Here is a 6,439-nt window from a genome sequence, read left to right as displayed (position 1 = left end):
ATTCCTGGCACATACCTGGAGAAAACCATAATTCGAAAAGATATATGCACCACAATGTTCATTGCAGCACTAGTTACAATAGCCAGGACATGGAAGCAACCTAGATGCCCATCAACAGAGGAATGGATAAAGAAGATGTGGTGCAAATATATAATGGACTATTACTCAGCCATAAAAAGGAACGAAATTGTGCCATTTACAGAGACATGGACCTAGAGACTGTCATACAGAGTGAAAGTCAGAATGAGAAAAAGAAATATCATATAATGTTGCTTATATGTGGAATCTAAAAAATGATACAGATGAACGTATTTGCAAAGCAGAAATAAAGACACAACTAGAGAACAGCGTATGGACACCAAGGGGGGAAAGGAGGGATGGAATGAATTGGGAGATTGGGATTGACATATATACACTACAATGTATAAAATAGATAACTAGTGGGCGTCCCTTGTGGTGCAGTGGTTGAGAGTCTGCCTGCTGATGCAGGGGACACGGGTTCGTGCCCCGGTCTGGGAAGATCCCACATGCCGTGGAGCGGCTGGGCCCGTGAGCCATGGCCGCTGAGCCTGCGCGTCCGGAGCCTGTGCTCCGCAACGGGAGAGGCCCCAACAGTGAGGGGCCCTTTCCACAAAAAAAAAAAAAAAAAGTTGATCGGTAAAGCCAGTGTTTATTACCAAATCAATCAGCCAAAGCAGACTTTTTTTCAATTCTCGTAAGCATGGTAAAATATATCCCTGTGTCAGGATCTCAGTTTTGAATTCTAAGGCTCTGCTGCCTCCAGTATTTCTCACAGATATTTCTTAATTTTGTTCCCATGGAATATTCCCTTAGGAGTCCATTCTTCAATAAGAGTCAGGGTTTAGAAGATGCAAGATCTTTAAATGAAACGTGGCATCACTCTTACAACATCATTCTACATCCTAACACTACATCCTAGAACATCCTAACAGGCCTAAATGCACCATGTCCAATGTCACCATCACCTGCAAAATAATGCTCCTTTAATAAGAAAAGACACAGAGCGCTGCTGCTATTTGCTGGGGCTTTTGTTAATGGAGGCTGTGTCAACATCTGTATTTCAAATCCAGTCTTTGTTGTGAGCCTCAGGTTTTTTAACACCCCGGGGCAAGAAGCCATTGGAAGATTCAGGATAGGCGTTCCAGCACCACCTGGCATACTACAGTTCAATTCTGCCACTAACCACCCAGAGTTAGCACAGGTCCCACAAATTAAGGGGTCAGTTCTCCATGAGACTGTCCTTACTACAGATACCAGCCACACTTCAGGGGTCCCCAGGACACCCCCTTTTATGACCAACGGGCTATAAATTTGGGGGGCCCATGACCTCCTTAGGTTCTGTGATTTGCCAGAACAACTCACAGAGCTCAGCAAAGATCCCAAGGTTTTTGCCATAAGGGAGAGTATGATGAGATGGAAATTACAAACAAATAAACAGGCAGTTACAATACAGTATGCTGTAGCTATGTGGAGGAAGTACAGGCTGCTATGAGAGCATATAAGAGGGGCCAAGATCAGGAAAAAGGGTTAAGAAAGAGAATTCAGGGGCAGGGAAGAGACTTGGCTGGAGTAAAATCCCACCTGAAATTTCTGATCATTTTTTTTCAGCGATCTAGCTGCGGCTTTTTGCTAGTGGTACTGGTTGGGCTCCATCAACAACCCTTGTCCCCCCAAGGTACCCCAAGTGATCTTTATTTTCACCCCTAAGTAGAAAACGATCTTTACTGAGGAAACATGGACTCAATAAAGTTTCCTAGTTCCTCCATACATTCAACAAATAAATTGTGCCAAGTGCTATTGTAGTGCTGGGAAGAGAGGAGTGAACGCACCTCTGCTCTCATGAGGCTTCCATTCTCCTGGGGGAGATAAACGATAAAAAGTAGCCAAGAGAATATTAGAATGTGAAATGATGACAAATGTTATGAAAAAGAATAATGCAGGGTGAGGAGTACAGGAATGATGGTAGTACAATGGGTGGGTGCTATTTCATACAAGGTGGTTGTAGTGGGTTGAATGGTGATTTCCCCCAAAAGATAACGTCTTTGTCAAATCCCTGGAACCTGTGAATATTATCTTATTTGGACAAAAAGGTTTTGCAGATGTAATTAATTTAAGGATTTGGGGATGATATCATCCCAGATGGCACTAAATCCACTGACAAGTGTCCTTATAAAAGAAAGGCACAGGGAAGTTTGAGATAGAAGAGGAGAAGTCACACATAGAGGCAGATGTGAAGATGAGGCACAGATTGGAGTGATGTGGCCACAAGCCATGGAATCCAAGGAATGCCAACAACGGCAAGAAACTGATACAATAGTCAAACGCTCAAAGACAGAATTGAGGGTGAAAGTGATAGCTATTAGGCTATAGTATAAGAATGTTCCGAATACCTATCCAAGAACATGGTATATTTCTCCATCTAATTTCTTTCATCAGTGTCTTATAATTTTCTGCATACAGGTCTTTTGTCTCCTTAGGTAGGTTTATTTCTAGATATTTTATTTTGTTGCAATGGTAAATGGGAGTGTTTTCTTGATTTCACTTTCAGATATTTCATCATTAGTGTATAGGAATGCCAGAGATTTCTGTGCATTAATTTTGTATCCTGCAACTTTACCAAATTCATTGATTAGCTCTAGTAGTTTTCTGGTGGCATCTTTAGGATTCTCTATGTATAGTATCATGTCATCAGCAAACTGATTCACTTTGTTATAAAGCAGAAACTAACACACCATTGTAAAGCAATTATACTCCAATAAAGAATTAAAAACAACAACAACAACAAAAGAATGTTCCAAATACCTGGTTACTTCTAAATCCCTTCTATATGAAAATTCTGGAGCTTCTACTTCTGTTTTTGGCACTGTTTTAATTTCTGTGTTTTTTTTGTTTTTTTTTTTTTACTAAAAAGTTACATTAAAATGATTTTAGTGCATTACAAGGTTTTTATAGCAATGGGGGAAAAAAGAAAGACTACTTGACTTAGGTGAATGTCTTAATTAGATGAGGTTGATTTTTAAGGTTATGATTCAACTGATATGCCATGTGTAACCATGGAAAACAGAAAGAACACTAGCCTTTCTGATATATTATAAATATATTATAAATACCATAATATTATAAATCTGATAATAGCCACTTGGTTGATAATCTATATTGGCTTTTTTTAGCTAGCTCCAGTGGACTTTTACTTCATGGGGAATTATTATTGTCTTGAAGAAACACAAAGATCCTCCAGAAGAGCCCTCCAATCTTTGTTTTCTGCTCCACTTCAATATTTACATGTATATGTTGTGATTTGAATACAGATATATTGAAGAAAATCCTGATTCCCAGTTTTCTGTCATTTCCAAAATTTATACTAACACTGGATCTTGCTTTAAGCAGAATCTGTTCCTAAAAACTTACATGCAGATAAAATGCTTGTGAAACAAATGCTGCTTTTATGCAGTGATAATGAAAGCTACAGTTTATTGAGAACCAGATGCTGTTCCACATGCTTTGAGTTTATTAGCTTATATACCCTCACAACAGCTCACTGTGGCAGGCATTCTTATTATCCCCTCTTTACACATGGGGAAACTAAGGTATATACAGGTGAAGTGATTTGTCCCAGATCACCCAGCTGTAAGTGGCAGAGTTAATGTTGGAATGCCAGTGGTCTGGCTCCACCCTTTTAGCCATTCTATTATACAGCCTCTCCACTTAGGAAACCAATGGAAGGTTCTTTCTAAATCACAGTTCTGATCATTGTCAACAACTTCTTTTTTTTCTTAGGAGATAGTTTTTTTTTTTTTATTAAAGTATAGTTCATTTAAAATGTGTTAATTTCAGGTGTACAGCAAAGTGATTCAGTTATATATATGTATATATATATTCTTTTTCAGATTCTCTTTCATTATAGGATATTACAAGGCACTGAATATAATTCCCTGTGCTATACAGTAGGTCCTTGTTGGTTATCTATTTTATATACAGTAGTGTGTACCTGTTAATTCCAAACTCTTAATTTATCCCTCCCCTCCTTTCCCCCTTTGGGAACCATAAGTTTGTTTGTTTTCTATGTCTGTGAATCTATTTCTGTTTTGTAAATAAGTTCATTTGTATCATATTTTTTTATATTCCACATATAAGTGATATCATGTGATATTTGTCTGTCTGACTTACTTCACTTAAGATGATAAATTCTAGGTCCAACCATGTTGCTGCAAATGGCATTATTTCATTCTTTTTTATGGATGAGTAATATTCCATTGTATTGATATCTATATATCTATATATCTATATATATGTACACCACATCTTCTTTATCCATTCATCTGTTGATTGACAGTCACTAACTTCTAATGTTATCCCATTGCTCACCAAAAAACAAAAACAAAAACAAACCTAAAAATTTACCATTGCAGGGACTTCCCTGGTGGCGCAGAGGTTAACAATCCACCTGCCAACGCAGGGGACACGGGTTCAAGCCCTGCTCTGGGAAGATCCCACATGCCACGGAGCAACTCAGCCCATAAGCCACAACTACTGAGCCCACGTGCCACAACTGCTGAAGCCTGTGCGCCTAGAGCCCACTCTCCGCAACAAGAGAAGCCACCGCAATGAGAAGCCCGCACGCGCACTGCAACGAAGAGTAGCCCCCGCTTGCTGCAACTAGAGAAAAGCCTGTGCGCAGCAACAAAGACCCAATGTAGCCAAAAATAAATAAATAAATAAATTTATTAAAAGAAAAAATTATCACTGCATGTAATTCCTCCCAGACTGGGCTCTTAACTGCTCACATCAACCCCACGGTTGACCTCGTCCCAGCTGCAGCCATCCTGAGCATCTCCCTATTCCTAGAACCAGTTATTTCATGTCTCTGTGGCTTTATTCTTGCTGACAGGAAATCCCTACCCTCTTCTCCACTTGGCCAACCTCTACCTGACCTCTAAATCCCAGTTTAATGCCAATTCCTTTGGAACACTGTCCCCACTTTCCTAAGCAGAGATCACCATGTCTCTGTCCTGTATTCTCCCCAGATCCTTGCTCTGACTTCCTCCAGTGGCACCTCTCCCACTGAAGTTTAATTATTTCTCTATTCAAAGGTGCTGTGAAACTGTGAGCTCCTTGCAGGGAAGGATGTGATGTTCTCTCTGTATTTCTCTCTCGCTCCCTCCAGTTCCTAGGAGAGTGACTAGAACATAATGTGTGCTTGACAAAGCATATAAATTCAAGAACAAATGAATGAATAAGTAAAATTAGATTTAAAGGAGTTATGTAAATAAACTTTGTAGTGAAAGCCATAAACCCACCACTTCTCTTTGATAGTATTGATATTTGCTCCCCAAATATCACAAAGAAAGCCTGTGTTGGGAGATCCCCAAGAGCATCCCCAGGTTTGATGATTCACTAAGAGGACTCACAATATAGTCATATTTACATCTATGACTTATTATAGCAAAAGGACGCAAAGCAGAATCAGCAAAGGGAAAAAGCACCTGAGACGAAGTTGGGAAAAACCAGGCCCTTACTTCCAAGAGCTCTCTCCCATTGGAGGCACCACATGACACTCTTACCACCCTAGACTACAAGTTGGGACAACACGTGTCAAATGTTGTCTACCAGAGAAGCTCATTAGAGGCTCAGTGTCCGAGGTTTTTACTGGGGCTAGTCATGCAGGCACCCCCTGCCTAGCATCTACCAAAATTCCACATCCCTAGAAACAAAGCACGTGTTCAGCATAAACCATATTGTTTGCACAAACATTTTAGGCATAGTGAGCCACTCTTATTAGGAATGGTGGGAACCAAAGTTCCCAGATGTCAGTCAGGGGCCATGACGACCTCTTCAGTGATGATCACATCTGCCAAATGAGAAGAGCTCCCAAAGGAAAGGGTACATCTCAACAAGAAAAGAGGGGAAAGGGTTGGCCAGCCCCACACTCCAGAATGAACATGAAGGACAGAAGCCTAGTTCCTCAGAGGCCATTTCAGAAGAGAGTTAAGCAAAAAGGTGCCAGATTTTCTTTTCCAAAATCCTGGTTGGAGATGGTGATGGGTTCATGGCATACAAGGCTGTGGTGGTGGTTAAAAATATAAGTATTTGATGAAAATGCATTGGTACTTCCGATTTGTGCAGTTTATATCAATTTTAGGAAATATTTAAAAATTTTTGTAACTGTAGAGAAGTATACAATTCAATTTTTGTTTGTTTTTTGTTTTAACAGACAGAAAGGAAAAATACCCAAGTGCCAATTTAATTGCAGATGCTAGATAAATCCAGGAACAAGATAGACCAGAAGAGCAGTGGTTTAACAAGTTTTATAAACCTTGCAATTTCCCCTGCATTCTTACTTGTGTGATTGCCTGTCTGTCTGTAGTAATTAGTAAAAAAAAAAAAAAAGTAATGAAAGCAAAGAGAGGATTGTGAGCTT

The sequence above is a fragment of the Lipotes vexillifer genome, unplaced genomic scaffold (genome assembly GCF_000442215.2).
Source record: "Lipotes vexillifer unplaced genomic scaffold, Lipotes_vexillifer_v1.1 scaffold100, whole genome shotgun sequence".
Lineage (NCBI taxonomy): Eukaryota > Metazoa > Chordata > Mammalia > Artiodactyla > Lipotidae > Lipotes > Lipotes vexillifer.
This window is presented reverse-complemented; position numbering follows the sequence as displayed.